Below are 18,049 nucleotides of genomic sequence, written 5' to 3'. Positions count from 1 at the left end.
TCAATTATCTCAATTTTTTTAATTCTTTAATTAGGAGCCCTGGTGGTGCAATGGTTAGAATGCACTACAGGCAATATTCAAGTTACAAATGTAGCAGACCCTGCAAATTACATTTGTAACTCAATAATTTATTGATTGGCTCATATTAAATGAATGGATCATTTGTTAATTGAATGCACAGGTTGTTAAGTGTACATGAGGTATCTCAGGGTGGTATGACAGTGAGGGAGCCTAGTGCTGGAAGAGGCTACCTGCTTTCGATCACCCAACTTCTCCCCCAAGCCACTGAGATATCTCATGCTTCCTTGAGATCCCCATAGTTGCTTTCCCCCACTCCCTACCCGCATCCTACCACACCTGGTCTCCAGGCACTAGGCCTCCTTTACTGGCCTCCCAGATTCACTTGCTCCTTCCTAACCTGTTTCTGATAGCTCACTTACTGTTAGATTGGGTAATGAAAGGCACAAAAGGCTAAGATAACAACAGCTCTTTATTTGGTCAAGTACAGGAATCCACTGAGTGAGAGGTCTGGCAGCTCCCTTTTTAAAGGGGAGCTGGCCAGTGCTTCAGCCAGTCAGGTCTCTCTCTGTTCCCGCCTGAAAAGAGAGGACCTGACTGGAAACTACTATTGTCCTTGAAACAACTAGAGGGGGGAGTATCTAACACCCCTCCCCTCTAGGATGGAACATCCTAACGAGTGACGTAGTCACGCAGGTAGGCGGGCCTCTGGATCGACCTGCTGGACCTGCGCAGTTCAGACGGTGGGGTTTCTCCGCGCTGGGCGGTCGGACCTGTTGCTTCTCTGGACTCATTGGGTGGAAACTCCTGGAAGCTTTCGGAGGCCTCGGCTGGCACTGTTGGCGGAGCATTCGCCCGTGCCCCGTCGGAGTCAGGTAAGTCCCTGGGTTCCTCCGTAGTGGTCTGTGGGTGGTGTGGCTCGGCCTGTGATGGTGTTGGTGGTGTTTGCCGGAGTGGGAAGTTCTCCACTCGTCCCCGGAGTTGGTCGATGTGCCTCCTCCAATGTCGTCCATCCTCGAGCCTGACGGAGTAGGATCGCGGGCCTGAAACTCCGACGATGGTTGCGGGTAACCACAGGGTCCCCCCTGTGTAATTGTGAGTGTATGGTAAATGTCCGGATCTTTCCTGTGGAGTTGGGAGGCGTGTCGGAAGAGTAGTTGGGGTGCAGCTGGTCTAAGTGGGACCTGAGTCAGCATCCCATGAGTAGCTCTGCTGGGCTCCTGCCGGTGATGGCGCTTGGTGTGATGTGTTGGACCAGGAGGTAGTGGTCTATTCGCGTTTTCCAGTCGCCCAGGCCCATTCTGCTTAAGGCCTCCTTGGTAGACCTTACCATTCGTTCTGCCTGGCCATTGGATGCTGGGTGGAATGGGGCGACAAGGGCGTGCCGGATTCCCTGTGCCGTTAGGAACTCTTCGAATGATTTGGCCGTGAACTGTGGGCCATTATCAGACACAAGCACGTCGGGGAACCCGTGGGTCATGAACAGCCTCCGTAATGCCCTGATGACAGTGTCTGTGGTGGTGGATGTCATCAGGACTACCTCCAACCACTTCAAGAACGTCCACAACTATGAAGAAGGTTTGCCCGTGCACTGGCCCTGCGAAGTCTATGTGGACTCTGGACCACGGTGCTTGGGGTCGCTCCCATTCTTTTGCGGGTGCCTCTGGGGGAGCCGGCCTGGACTCTTGGCATGGTGTGCATGTGGCCACCCACTCCTGAATGTCTCTGTCCCTATTGGGCCACCACACATAGCTCCGTGCCAACACCTTCATTCTTACTATCCCAGTTTGAGCCTTGTGGAGAGCCTCCAGCACGGCTACTCGCAGCTGTTTCGGGATGACCACCCGGTCCCACCCACAATAGACCACTCCGGATGGTGGACAATTGGTCGCGTTTTGTGGCAAAAGGGTTGAATTCTGTTTCCACCGGTCCCTTGTGTCACCCCCTCCACACCCAGTTCAAAATCTGCTTGATGATGGGGTCTTTTTCGGAATGATGTGCGACGTCTCTGGAGGAGATGTGTCCCGAGTCTAGGCAGTCGATCAGGAGTACCATGGCCTCGGGTGTCGGGTCGACAAACAGCTCCAGTAGGGGGCATCGACTCAGTGTGTCTGCGTGCCCCAACGTGGTGCCCGGACGGTGGATGAGCTGGTATGAGTATGCTGCCAGGAAGATCTTCCAATGGGTCATGCGGGGGGAGAGTGACACCGGGATTGGGCAGTCTCCAGCCAGTAGTCCCAGTAGCGGCTTGTGGTCCGTCACCAGGTCGAAGTCCCTGCCATACAGGTATTCATGGAACCGCGTGACCCCCGCCACTGCGGCCAGCGCTTCCCGGTCCTGCTGGCTGTAGTTCCGTTCGGCGGTGGACAGCCTCCTTGAATAGAATGCAATGGGGGCTTCTGTGCCGTTCGGCATCCGGTGGCTTAGGACAGCGCCAACTCCAAAGGGGGATGTGTCGCAGGGCAGCACCAGTGGCAGGGTTTGACTGTATTGGACCAGGAAGGAGTCTGCTGATAAAAGTCCCTTCACCGCGGCGAACGCCTTGGCTTCGGCTTTCCCCCACGTCCACTCCGTGTTCTTCGCTAGCAAGCGGTGTAGTGGTTCAGCAACCGTCACTTTTTGCTTGAGGAACACGCTATAAAAGTTAAGGAGTCCGAGGAACGCCTGGAGCTCGGTCTGATTTTTTGCAGTGGAGGCAGTAATTTTTTGCAGTAATGGCCCTGATTTTCTGGTTGGTTGGGTGAATCCCGGAGCCATTGATCATGTAGCCTAAGAACTCCACCCTGGGTACGTTTATTTTGCACTTTTCCTTTTTTAAATGGAGGCCCTTCAATCGGATTCTGTCCAATACAGCGCGAACTCTTTTTAAAAGTTGCACTTCGTTTGCAGCGGATACCAATATGTCGTCAAAATAGGGGACGACTCCTGGTATCCCCTGCAACAGTCATTCCATGATACTTTGGAACAGCCCCGGGGCGATACTAACTCCAAATTGTAGGCGGTTGCACTTGAACGTCCCCCTGTGCGTTACAATGGTCTGGGCCTCCGCGGTAGCACCATCTACTGGCAGCTGCTGGTACACCTGCACCAAGTCCACTTTTGCAAATATTTTCACCGGGCTGAGGGAATGCAACAGATGTTGGACTACAGGTACGGGGTACACACTTTGCTGCAAGCCCTTGTTGATTGTGCATTTGTAATCGGCACACAATCTGATAGACCCTTCAGGCTTGACCAGAGTCACTATTGGCATTTCCCAGCGGGCGTGATCAACTGGTTCGAGGATCCCCTGGCTCACCAGTTTGTCTATTTCTTTGTCAATTTTCGGTCGGAGGGCGAAAGGCACTCTCCTGGGTTTGAGCTGAATTGGGGCCACATTGGGGTGTAGGCTAAACAATATGGGGTCCTCCTTGTACTCACCCAGACCGGAGGCAAAAACGTCCTCGAACTCCCTAAAAATGGTTTCTGCGGTGTCCCGGGGGCGGCAGTGGTTGGTGCTTAGCCTGCTTCGTCTAGGGCGTTGACTTCAGCCACGACCATCCCTAGAGCCTGAAACCAGTCTAGTCCAAAAAGGCTCTGGAGGTTGTCCCACACCACGATCGCCTGCAGCTTCTTGGTGATCCGCTTGTAGTGGACGGTGAACGTGCCTTGCCCCACGAGGGGAACCAGGTCTCCCTGATAGTCGTGGAGGCGGACATCGGGGCTCTTGAGGTCCTTCTTCCGCATCATGGGGATCGTCCGTTTCAGCACTGCCCATGAGATGATCGTGAGAGATGACCCGGTGTCTATCTCCATCTCGCAGGGGGCACCCTCGAGGAAGACTGTGACTTTCAGCTTCCTGGGGCGGCTGATTCGGATGTGCCTTACTGGGACCTTGATGTTCGGTTTCAGGTGGCGGCTGTGGTGTTCCTGGGCAGATGCGGTGAGGTTGGCCACTTGGTCGTTGGCCTCTGACCGTCGGGGGTGTCTCTGGCTGGGACATTGTCCTCGGTTTGCCCCCTTCTCCGCTCTCTCGGGGCGACCGATTGTCACTGGGGACTCGCTGCGGCACACTCTGGTGATGTGTCCCCTCCGCTCGCATCACTGGCATGTCGCGTCCCGGAAGCGGCAGGTTGCTCTTGTGTGGTTGCCTCCACAGCTGGCATAGGGCAGGCCGGGTGACTTGAAGTTTTGCGCTGGCGCTGTGCGGGTACTGCGCATGCGGTGGCTGCTCTCTTCGTCACTTTCAGAGCTCTCCTGCTCGACGGTCTCAAGGATGCAGGCACTCTTGGTTGCCTCAGCGGGTGCGTGGAGGTGCTGGAGGGTCTCGACAGACTTCTGTGCTGACTCAGCTGCTCTTGCCTCGTCGAGAGCAACCTGGAGGGAGAGATTGCTTCTCGCCAGCAGTCTTACCTGTAGGCTCCGGTCTCGGACCCCCGTGATGATCCGGTCTAAGATGACGTCGTCCAGCTCGCGGAACTCGCAATGGGCTGCGGCTTTCCGGAGCACAGCGATGTTCTTGTTTATTGTCTCGCCATCCATCTGGTTCCTCATGTTGAAGTGACAGCGCCGAACGTACTTGGATGGCTTCGGAGCGCAGTGTGTCTTCAATGTTTGCTGGAGGGTGGTCCAGGAGATGGCATGTAGCGGCATCAGCGCGCAGAGGTTCTTGGTGGTCTCTAGAACTTTGGGGCCGCAGTAACCCAGGAACAGGTTCTTTTTCCGGGGTTCCGGAACGCCCCTGAGATCGTTCGCCTCCAAGAAAATCTCAAACCGCAGCAGATAAGCATCCCAGTCGTCCAATGCTGGGTTGAACGGAGGTGGTTGGGCATAGGTGGCCATCGTGACTCTCTCTGGGTTCGTAATGGCCGGTTGCTGCCTTCTTGCGCTCCGGGTGGAATCGCTGCCTTGTGACCGAGCTCTTTGTTAGTGAGTTTCGCCCTTTTGTCTGCCTAATTGCCTTCCAATCCCACCTTCATCGCCAGTGTTAGATTGGGTAATGAAAGGCACAAAAGGTTAAGATAGCAACAGCTCTTTATTTGGTCAAGTACAGGCATCCACTGAGTGAGAGGTCTGGCAGCTCCCTTTTTAAAGGGGAGCTGGCCAGTGCTTCAGCCAATCTCTGTTCCCGCCTGAAAAGAGAGGACCTGACTGGAAACTACTATTGTCCTTGCAACAACTAGAGGGGGCAGTATCTAACACTTACCTTTTCGAAGATTTCCGGAGCCCCAGGCTGATCCACTCCCTGAATCTGCTTGTGCAGAAATGCTGATCTCATGGCAGAAAAGCAGAATTCAGGTACTGCTGAAACTGTAAGAACTTGACCTCTAAGGAAAACAGCTTCACCAGCATCTGAGTTCTGCTTTTCTACCATGAGGCCAGCATTCCTGCAATGTTCAGCATTCATCGGGCTAAACTACAAGCTCCATGTTGATTGGATTCAACCACTGTCTTCATGCCTCAATCCCTGAAGCTGCTCATTCAAAGTAGCCACCCAGCAGCCAGCAGGAGGCTGCTGCAGCCCTACTCAGGCCTTTTGTGCCACGAGGCCTGCAGGAATGCTGGTTTCACAGCAGAAAGGCAGAAGTCTTTTGCTCATGCTAGTAAAGCTGTTTTCTTTATATCTCACATTCATTCAGCTTCATCAGATGAAAGGCTGCTGCTTTTCTGCTACAAGGCCATTCCTGCAGTTTTGGTCCCAGACTGCATAGTGCGCTGCAGCTTCCTGATGGCTGCTGGGTGGCTGGTTTGAATGAACAGCTTCAGGGAGTGAATAAGCCTGTGTTGGAGCTCTGGAGATCTTCAAAAAGTTAAGTGAGCCATTGGAAATGGAAAGTGGGAGAGCAAGTTGAATCTGGGAGGCGAGCAAAGTAGGTCCAGTGCCTGTGGAGACCTGGAAGGGCAGGATGGGGGGGGGGGAATAGGTAAGGAGCATGTTGCAGTATCTCTGCAGTTGGTCATAATGGTGAATGACCACTGTGGTCATAAGTGTGAATGACAGCTGTGATGCTGCAACATACTTAATTTTGGAACCAGGTTATAAGCACTTTTGGGGGTGGGGGTCATAATTTCGAATGGTCACTAAGTGAACTGTCCTTGTCAGCCTCTGCTTCGCTACTTCCTTTCAGCTGCCATAGAAATGGTGGAGGGGGTATTTGAGATGGGAAATAATTGGTACAGGAGGTTAGTTAAAAAGGGAGTTTTGTTCTCACCATCTTCTGCGCATGCTGATGGCCGATGTTTGGAGTTGGTCAAGGCCAACCATCCTGCATTCCAACCTGATGATACTTCTTGGAGATGCGCCCACATGACACCTAAGGGATTTGCAGATTGGGCAATGGGGTGGGGATTGTTGGGGGGAGGGGGCTGTGCAAATGTTTGATATGTATGCTTTCGCGCGTTTCTGCCTCAGACATTGCTTTACTTCGCAGCTATCTTTTCATAACCAGTAAAAGTACTTTTAATTCTACAAATGGAGTTAAGTGATTTCTTTCTTGGTTGCTGAAGGAGGCATGCTTGACAGTCCTAACTCGAGGAATACTTGTAGCGCAGGCTAACAGTTGAGGTTGACTCAGCCTTCCATCCTTCCAAGTTTGGTAAAATGAGAATCCAGATTGTTGGGGGCAATAGGCTGGTCCTGTAAACTGCTCAGAGAGTGCTGTAAAGCACTTTGGAATGGTATATATGTCTAAGTGTTATTGCTATTCTAAAAATCATATTACTTAGTTACTGCTGCTATTATAAATAGTTCCCCTGTCTGCTGCTTGAGAATATTCAAACATGCATATTGGTAATATGCATTGCTTAGGGGATTACTTAGGGGAAAATTACAATGATCTGAAGCTGTATGAAATTTCAACAAGACCAAAAATATGAAAATCAAGTAATTAACTCATCTTCTCTTTATGAATTTTAAGTATATTTCATTTATCACTAATAATAACTTCCAACCAGATATTCTTCTATATTCTGCCACATGATAAATTATTTTGAGAGTTACACAAACCCTACTGGTTTATCTGCTTCACTGCCACTTCTCCATCAATATTTCTTCTGTTATTTCTGTCACTGCTTTCATGGTTAATTTCTCTTATTAGCAACGTACCAGTGACATTATTAGGAAAAGTGAAATGTCATTGACTAAATGAAGTCAACACAAATGGAAGGAACGGTATTATTGTTGACATTGCAAGCCAGTTTGCTAAAATAAAAAGATTGAATGTTTTAATGATAGCTTTATTTCCTTCAGCATGAAACAGTGATACAACGCTAATTTTCATGGCAATTAGTCACTTTCATTCTGATGGCAGGTCTTTTTCTGCAGATAATGGTTTCTTTGACCATTTAAGGCTTCCCTTAAAGCTGTAATGAGCATATAGATATGAGCAAATTCTCTCTAAAGAAACTTGTAGAGATGTGACAAACTTCAAAATGGTATGAAGATGGGGAAGATAGAACTGGAAATTACTCCTGTAATTTTGAGGAAATTCCAGTAGGTTGTCAACCACTATGCAATCATCTAAATTGTGCCTGATTGCATATGCATTCAAAAAAAGCATATACAGTTAAGAATTCTTTTCTAGCATTTACTATAGGTAGCCCTTGACTTAAGACCACAGTTGTGATCAGAATTTCCCTACAAGCAAATCTTAGTTAATGAGTTGCACCTGATTTTACAATCTTTTTGCTATGGTTATTAAGTGAATCGTGGTCATTAATCCAGCTTCCCCCATTGACAATGCATTTCAGAAGTTGGCTGGGAAATTTGAAAAGGGTGATCATATAAACCTCTGACACTATAACATAGTAAATCCATGCTGGTTGCCAAGCACCCAAATTTTGATCATGTGGCCATAGAGAATGCTGCAATGTATTAGTGTGAGGGCCAGTTATATGTAACTTTTTTTGAAATACTTTTTAAACTTTGAATGGTTGCTAAACAAACGGTTGTAATTCAAGAACTTATGTTGTAATTCAAGAACTATTCTTGGAGTTAAAATATAAAATGTGTGTTTAAAAGAAAAAAAGTATTTATAGGGAGAAGAAAAAGAAATCCGTCAAAGTTCTTAGCTACAATATTTCTTAAGGAAATCCTTTCTAGTGAAGAGGGACTAAATACCTGTAAATCTCCTACTGTTGTTGTTCTCTGACTAAGGTGGAGGACTTTTTTTTCTAGCAGTAAGTACACATCAATGCTATTTACTCTTTTCACAAATACTCTACACAGTATCAAGCACAGACTTTATACTATTGACAAAAATCTGCATGAATTTTTTTAATGTGTTATCTGCTAGTGCTGCTTTTCCCCTTTTTCCTAGTACTTTATCTTTCTCACTATGCATCTCACATTCTATATTTTCTTTATTCCTTTTCCAATGGTGGTTTTAATGTCCATAACTTTTTTTAATGATAGCATTGTTTTGTATATTTTGTATATCCATAATTTTAAACTAATCTTTTAGACATCCACATATTTACAGCATGCTTTTGATTGTTATTGAGCCATTGTCTTCCCTACAAAGTTGTCAGAAAGTTTATTGAGCACACATTCTGCCAATCAAAGTTCCAACCTTATATCCCAAGAATAAAGTAGCTTTCTTATTTTTTTTCAAAAAGCTACTGTTCTGATTTTCATTCCTGCTTATTACTTCTATTTATCAATCTTATATTCAAAATATAGCCCAGGTATTTATATAACCACATTTTGCACCTTTAGCATAATATTCAATGAAAAAAAAATGTTTTACTGCTGTTATTTTTTCTAAGCCGACAGATTTCTTCAATTTCTATAATCAGATAAAATTTGTCAGTCGTGCTTGCTATTTGCAATAGAATGATATCTGTATACAGTAATGTTAGTTGCTTATTATTACACAATGATTATTTATAAGGGCTATGATATAGAACTGTTAAAGTGATTTTATTTCTGAGAAGGAAAGAATACAGTAGTCCTTCTATAGCAAAGTCCTTGCATTAGTATTTTCACTCTTCTTTGAGCAACATTGCATATAATACCTGTGATGCACTGTAAAGTTTTAGTTGGCAAAAATAAATTCTGCCAGTCAAGACTCTGCCATTTCTGACTTCAAAGTTGAATTGCATTTACTTTAGACAACTGCTGGCCCAGCTTCAAGTAAACTAAAGCTGGGATAAGCATATGGAAAAGGAATCCATTGTGTAACTATGAATGAATATATCATACCTGAAATTGAAAAAAACAGTGATAAAAATGTAACAAAGACTGAATGTCATAATAAAATAGGTAAATGTCATTTTCCGTGTGCTGCTTTTGAATTCACTGTTGTAAACCTCATACATCTGGCTATAGACAAAAGGTAAACAAAAGGAAGTTTACTTCAGCCTGCTTTTCTCGTCAGCACAAGGAACAGTCTGTGAATCATGGTAAAATATTACTTTCCAGAATTCATGTTCTGTTCTTTATTGACCAGTTTTCATCTGAACTTCAAAAAGAAGACTACCAAATACTGCATACTGATCAAATATTTTTAAAATCCTGTCTAGGCTTTGTGATAAGTATGTAGCACCTAAAACTAGATGTCAGTTTGTGAGTGAGCCTAGATCCAAACAAGAAGAACAGGTAGTCTTCAATTTAAGATCATAATTGAGCCCAAAATTTCTGTTGTTAAGTGAGACATTTGTTAAGTGATTTTTGCCTCTTTTATGATCTTTCTTGCCACAGTGGTTAAGTGAATCACTGCACTTGATAAGTTAGTAACATAGTTGTGAAATGAATCTAGTATCCCTATTGGATTTGCTTGTCCAAAGTTTGCAAAAGGGGATCACATGACCCCAAGACACTGCAACTGTCAAAAATATGAATCAGTTGCCAAGTGTCTGAATTGTGATTATGTGACCATGGGGATGCTGCAATGGTCATAAGTGTGAAAAACTTTTTCAAGTCACTTTTTTCAGTTTCATTGTAACATTGAACAGTCACGAAATGAACTGATGTAAGTCAAGGACTTCCTGTATATGATGATTCAGGTTTTTGGAGTTGAGATGAATAGCACTGGTTTAATTTCACAGTTAACCATAGGTAACAGGAGAAAGCTCCCAGAATGCAATTTAATAATCTTTCCACATTTTATTTGGGCCTGAAAATGACAAAGATATTAAAAGAGCTTATTAAGTCTGGTTAGCATATACTGTATACTCAAGAAGATAATGGCTGAAAAATCCACTGCTCTTAAATAAAATTGCTAAAAGTCGAGTTTCTCTTAAGTCTAGCGTGTATGTATTGGATCCTTTATGCATGGATTTATTTGATACTGTATTGGATGTAATGCACATGGATGCCAGAAGTATGAAAACAATTTGTCACTAATAGTCAAATCATCTTCTATTAGTGACAAATCGTTTTCATACTCCTGGCATCTCGTGAAAATGAAATTGTTTATCTGCATTTTAATTTGGGCTTTTTTGAGACAAATATTGATTCCAGCAGACTTATTTTTTTAATAAGATTTTTTTATTTTTAGACAGACTAGACAAACGAAACATAAAGCCATCTTCAATTACATACTGCGTGTTGATTGGTTACAAGATTTTTGTGCATCCTTTCCATAGTCCTCACTTACCATTTATATAAAATCACATATTATCCAACAAATATATCTGTACACATTATTATCATTGTAGGTCATTTATTTGATTTTAACTATTATTCCTTCATTTTAAATGAGATATTCTAGATATTGGATTCATTTATATTATAACAATTCATTACATCATCTTAAATCTATCCAATAATAATGTATCTCTATGTTGTATTCTGTATCATTCTATAATTCTTGTATTATAAAATTCTCTAGTGTCTTTCATTTCCATGTTTTTTTAGCTAACCACTGATAAAATAAATCCCATATCTTGTAATATTGTTTAACTTCTTGTTCTCTAATTTCAAATGTCATTTACTCATTTCAGCACTTTCCATTATTTTCGGAATTACTTCCTCCTGCGATGGTATTTTCTCATTTTTCCAATTTTTAGCAAATACAATTCTAGCCGCTGTTAACACATTTACAATCAGATATTTCAGTTCTCTTGTATGTTTTCGGTAAAATCCCCAATTAAAAAATCTCTGATTTTAAGTCTATATGTTTTTGTATCATTTTTTCCAACCATGTGTGAATTTTAGTCCAAAATCTTTTAGCTTCTGCGCACGTCCACCACATATGGTAATTTGAACCGGGTATCTGATGACATTTCCAACACAATTCTGATTTATTCTTGAACATTCTTGTTATTCTCACCCGAGGTAAGTGCCACCTGTAAAACATCTTATACAAATTTTCTTCATATGAAAATAAATAAAGGTAAAACTAAGATTTTGACAAAAAACATGTTACTAAGACAAAGGAAGAATTGGCGGAAGCTTTAAAGATTCAGGTCACGAATAAGGTCAAGTATTTGGGGATATATTTGACAGCAAGATGTAGTACACTTAAAGAAAACAGTTATCACAAACTCAAATGACAGATTTGGCAAAATGGGAAAATTTACAACTGTTACTAATAGGGAGAATATCAACAATCAAGATAAAATATACTACCCAGCATTTTATATTTGTCCCAGGCAATTCCAATTAGATTGGGGAAAGATTATTTTGACGAGTTAAACAAAACAGTTTTGAAGTACATTTGGCAGAGAAAGAAAGCGAGAATTACATTAAAACTGTTACAAGATGCTAGAACAAGAGGAGGTTTTGGCCTACCTAACTGGGAGTTATATTACCAGGCAACAAGCTTGAGGTGGGTTAAGGAATGGATAACATTAAGAAATTCTAGATTATTGACTTTAGAAGGACATGATTTGTTGTTGGGATGGCATGCTTTCTTATGGTACAAGGGAATTAAAATGCAGGGTTATTTTAGAAGACATTATATATGTGAGGCTTGGCTATTAAACTGGGAGAAGACTAAAAGGCAACTATTGAAGCATTTTCATATCAAATAACATACAAAATGGAACAAACAGTAAGATATGGTGAAATATTGAATGCAAAGGGTGAACTTAAATCTATGGTTTTCACATGCGCAAGGCTTTTATGATAAAATGTCTGAATTAGATAAAATTTTGACAGGTACTGATGAAAAGGTAATTAAAAAACTATATGGATACTTATTAGAGGTTAAGCTAGAAGAAGAACAAGTTAAAGCAGTGGTTCCCAAACTTTGTCAGTCCACCGCCCCCTTGGTGCTACAAACTGATCCTCAGTGCCCCCCACCCAGTGGTGGAATTCAAATTTTTTTACGACCGGTTCTGTGGGCATGGCTTGATGGGCGTGGCTGGGGGAGTCATGTGACTGGGTGGTTTGCATGAAGGAATAAAGATAGTAACAGTAAAATTCAAAACTGTAACAATTAATTGCACATTTATTCAAAATCCAATTTAAAAACCTTTGTTAATTCAACAAAATTGTTGAACATGATCCAGTGATACCATATTTTCAAAGTCTGATAGTCATTTATCAAGAACCTTAGTAACTAGTAACTTAGTAACTTAGTAAAATTTAGTAACTACTTCACTGTTCAGTAAATTCTGAATGTGATGGATGGGCTTGATGAAGTGATACCAGTTTCCCAATGTCTGGTTTTAAGTCACTTAGCAGGAGTCTTAAATCACCACATTCAGTAATCTGGAGTCATTTTCTTTGCTTGGAGAGAAGTTGGATGACCACACTGAAGCCATGTTCCACCAAATATGATGTTGGAAATGCAACAAGGAGCTTCTTAACCACTGTCCATAGTACAGGATAGCGATCAGAAATTTCTTTCTGTAACTAAAACTCTTGGTACAATTTCTTGAACTTTGGCTTCAGCTCAATGTCACCAACATTTGCTTGAATTATTTGATGAGATTATTGCATGGTACCTAGGGATTCCCAATATGGAAAGTGAGAATGGGAACATTTTAACAGATCTATATGTTCTTGGGTTATAATTTTCACTAAAGAACCATAGGGATGGAAAGGGAAATATAGACAATGGAGTCCAATCCCCCTCCTCAACAGTTTGGAAGCAAAGAATAACTCTAGCAAAATGTAGCCTTTTACCTCTTTGAGGAATCATTATTATTATTTATTATTATTTATTATTATTATTATCATTATTATTATTATACGATTGTATCACAGCGGCCAGTTGTTTCGCCGGATTTGGCATTAATTACTAGTCGGGCCCCACCCAGGGGTTTTAATAATAATAATAATAATTATTATTATTATTATTATTATTATTATTATTATTATTATTATTATTATTATTATTATTATTATTATTATTATTATTATTATTCCAAATATAACTCGTGCAAAGGGTCATCCACAACCACATTACATTTTCCACACTCATATTTGTGATTCCTTATAACTTCTTTAAACTAAACATTTTTAGTACAAATCAACGCATTGACATATATATCACTAATGCAATTTCCTATCTCTTCCATTGACATAATTAACACCTTATGTATTGAATACAAGTATATCAAGTATAGGTTAAACATGAATTGAATAACATCTAATTCAAATGTATAAGCTGTGAATTTATTATATAATCACAGGCAAACATTGCACTTATGTCTAAGTCCTCTACCCACGCACATTATAAGACAGATAAAACTATCTTAGCTGGCTGTTGTACATATTACTCTCCTAATTCAACAAGAAATGCTACTGCATGAATTCTTAATGCAGAACACAGCTAAAAGTGATTTTAGCAATTTTCTTCCCAAGTTAATTCAAAATGTATATCCAAATGTTCCTCTTATTTTTCCCCAAGCACTATGGAGGATTATATTCAAAACCAGACACTTTTGCTGTGTGTGTGTGTGTGTGTGTTTGCTTGCTTGCTTCTGGTCTCCAGAGTCAGAAGGGCCGGTTGGGACCCCCAGAGGTCATCTAGTCCCACCCCAGACAGTGCCTCCCTGCCCCACATTCCCCAGCGCCACATTCCCCAGCGCCACATTCCCCAGCCCCACCTCCTCTGGGAAGGCTCCGGTGGGGGGGAATGCAGAGCCCCTGCAGAGAGCCTCTGCTGCTCTCCCTCACCCTTCACTCTTACTCCCTCCCTCTCTTCACAGGCCGAGCGGCTGCAGCGTTACTGGGACAGTGATCATGGATGTGCTGTCGCCCCGGGGAGGGGAGGTCTGGCCGCCAACAAAGGGCTTCCGTCGAGGCACCCCATGCAGGCAAAATAGCGAGCGAGCGAAGGAGGATCAGGCAGGGCACTGAGGCCCCTTCGCCTCCCACTTTGTCTTGATGAGGTCGCTGCAACTTCCGGCCGCGGACGGACGGAGGTAGCCAGAGCGGCCTGGGTGGGCGAGCGATATTTATTTATTTATTTATTTATTTATTTATTGGATTTCTAGACCGCCCCCTCTCCCAAAAAGGGACTAGAAAGGGATAGAGGATCAGGCAGCTCTTTCGCTCGCTCGCCTGCCCCCCGGGCTTCCCCACCACTCTGGCTACCTTCATCCGTCCGCGCCCGCAGCTGCAGCGACCTCATCAAGACAAAGTGGGAGCGAAGGGAGGCAAAATGGCCTCCCTTTGATCACTCGCTCCCCCCGCCTATCCGCACTATGCTAGCCCTGCGCTCACTGATTGGCTGGCTCACCAATCGTCCCGCCCACCTCTAAGAGCCCTATCTATAGAAAGCCCAGCAGAAAAAATGTTAACTGGGTTTAGATAGGGCTCTTAGAGGTGGGCGGGGCGATTGGTGAGCCAGCCAATCAGTGAGTGGGCAGGGCTAGCATAGCACAGATGGGCGGGGGAAGCGAGCGATTGAGCAGCTTCTGGATGGGCGGGGGTGAGTGAGCAAACTTGTTCTGAATAGCTCGCTAGAGGAGGCCACCTCCAGCACCCCTTGCCTCTTGCCGCCCCCCTGCTGCCCCCCTTGCCTCTTACCGCCCCCCTAAGCCATCTCACCGCCCCCCAGGGGGCGGTAGTGCCCACTTTGGGAACCACTGTGGGAACAATCATAGATTGCTTGGGGGGAAAATTTTGGACATGGGATTGACTGAGAAAAATAGCAAAAATTGTCTCAAAATTATAAAATGACAATGTCCAGTAGACTGAGGACCTGACTCAGAAGATAACATACCTCATTGATCTTATCTAGCTATGAAAACTAAGCAAAGTTGGTCTTAGTTAGCATGTGAACTGGAGACTACCATGAAATTTCAGAACTGTTACTAGAATGGGAACCTGGAAAAGCATCTTGGAAGAAGCAATGATAGACAATATATTATTGTCAACAAAACATTGTGAACATTTCCTTGTCATCATTTAGAACAGTGGTTCCCAAAGTTGTGGATGACCCTTTGCATGAGTTATATTTGGAATAATAATAATAATAATAATAATAATAATAATAATAATAATAATAATAATAATAATAATAATAATAATAATAATAATAATAATGGAAATGACCAATTACATGGTTTCTGGCTCAAATATCTGACCAGTTTACATGCAATGTTGGCCAGGCAACTGAATGAAATTTTACAAAATGGTCAAATTGATGAATGGTTGACAACTGGAAAAACATACTTGATTCAGAAAGATGCAACTAAAGGAACAATACCTGAAAACTACAGACCAATAACATGCTTACCAACAACCTTTAAATTACTCACAGGCATTATTGCAGCTAACATTATGGATTATTTGGAAACAAACAACATCTTGCCAGTAGAGCAAAAAGGCAACAAAAGAAGGAGTAGGGGCACAAAAGATCAGCTCCTAATTGATAAAATGATATTAGAAAATTGTAAGAAAAGAAAAACGAACTTGAATATGGTCTGGATTGATTATAAAAAAGCATTCGACTCATTGCCACATAGTTGGATCATAAAATGCTTAGAAACAACTGGCATTAGTAAAAATATTACATCCTTCACTGAAAAGGCGATGAAACAATGGAGAACTGAGTTGGCAGTAGGGAATGAGAACTACGGAATGGTCAATATCAAGCGAGGAATTTTCCAGGGTGATTCACTTTCACCTCTTCTCTTCATCGCAATGATCCCACTATCAGTAATCTTAAAAAAAATGAAATTAGGCTACCAAACAGCCAAAGAAGCTGAAAAAATTTCACATTTATTATATATGGATGATTTGAAACTCTATGGAAAGTCAGAAATAGAAATCCAATCACTGACAAACACAGTCCGAGTATTCAGCACCGATATTTCAATGCAGTTTGGCATGGAAAAATGCGCCACTGTATCCATAAAAAGGGGCAAAATCACTACATGTGAGGGAATTGAAATGCCCAATGGCCAACTAATTAAATGCAATGAAAATGAAGCCTACAAATACTTAGGCATTTTGCAGTTGGATAACATCAAACATGGAGAAGTAAAAACTATTGTCAGGAGAGAGTACACCAACAGAGTTAGGAAAATTTTGAAATCTAAATTAAATGGTGGAAATACAATCAAGGCCATAAATACCTGGGCAATACCAGTTATAAGATACACAGCTGGTATAGTTAACTGGACACAAACTGATTTGGACGTTTTGGACCGAAAAACCAGGAAACTAATGACAATGCACTACAGTTTACAGTTTACATCCACGTGGTGACACTGATAGACTATACCTGCCCCGAAAATCAGGTGGCAGAGGATTATTACAAGTGAAGCAAATAGTTGAAGAAGAAAAACATGCACTGGCTGATTATTTAAAAGAAAGTCAAGAACATCTATTAATCGAAGTAAAGAACAAAAATCTATTGAAGGCCCAACAGACGAAACAAGAATACAGAAAAGATGTGATAAAATCAAGAATGGAGAGTTGGCAGAACAAAGCATTACATGGTCAATTTCTGGAAAAAATAAAAGATAAAGTGGACAGTAAAAAAACGTGGTTATGGTTAACAGCAGGTACATTAAAGAAAGAAACAGAGTCACTAATCCTGGCTGCGCAAGAACAAGCTATCCGAACAAATGCCATTAAGGCCAAAATCGAAAAATTCTCTGATGATGCCAAATGCAGACTCTGCAAAGAAGTTGATGAAACTGTTGACCACATACTCAGCTGCTGTAAAAAAATCACGCAGACTGACTATAAAATGCGGCACAATTCAGTGGCACAAATGATCCACTGGAATTTGTGCAAAAATTATAATATTAAAACAGCAACAAACTGGTGGGAACATAAAAACATGAAAAAGTCATCGAGAGTCAGATGGTCAAGATCTTGTGGGATTTTCGCATACAAACGGATAAAATACTGGTGCATAATACACCAGACATCACACTGGTTGAGAAAAATAAGGTTACAATCATAGACATCGCAATACCAGGTGATAGCAGGGTCGCCGAGAAGGAATATGAAAAAATCGTGAAATACCAGGACTTAAAAATCGAAATCCAACGATTATGGCACAAACCAGCAGTGGTAATTCCAGTGGTAATCGGCACACTGGGTGCTATTCCAAAAGCACTGGAATTACATTTAAAACAGTTAAAAATTGACAAAATCACCATCAGTCAAATGCAAAAGGCCGCACTGCTTGGATCCGCACACATATTACAAAAATACGTTACGACGTCCTAGGGCCCTGGGCGGGGCCCGACTAGTAATTAATGCCAAATCTGGCAAAACAACTGGCCGCTGTGATACAATTCTGTTGATGATGATGATGATGATGATGATGATGATGATGATGATGATGATAATAATAATAATAATAATAATAATAATAATAATAATAATAATAATAATAATAATAATAAATGATTCCTCAAAGAGGTAAAAGGCTACATTTTGCTAGAGTTATTCTTTGCTTCCAAACTGTTGAGGAGGGAGATTGGACTCCATTGTCTATATTTCCCTTTCCATCCCCATGGTTCTTTAGTGAAAATTATAACCTAAGAACATATAGATCTGTTAAAATGTTCCCATTCTCACTTTCCATATTGGGAATCCCTAGGTACCATGCAATAATCTCATCAAATAATTCAAGCAAATGTTGGTGACATTGAGCTGAAGCCAAAGTTCAAAAAATTGTACCAAGAGTTT

This window comes from Natrix helvetica (assembly GCF_964273705.1).
Source record: "Natrix helvetica genome assembly, chromosome: 6".
Taxonomy (NCBI): domain Eukaryota; kingdom Metazoa; phylum Chordata; class Lepidosauria; order Squamata; family Natricidae; genus Natrix; species Natrix helvetica.
This window is presented reverse-complemented; position numbering follows the sequence as displayed.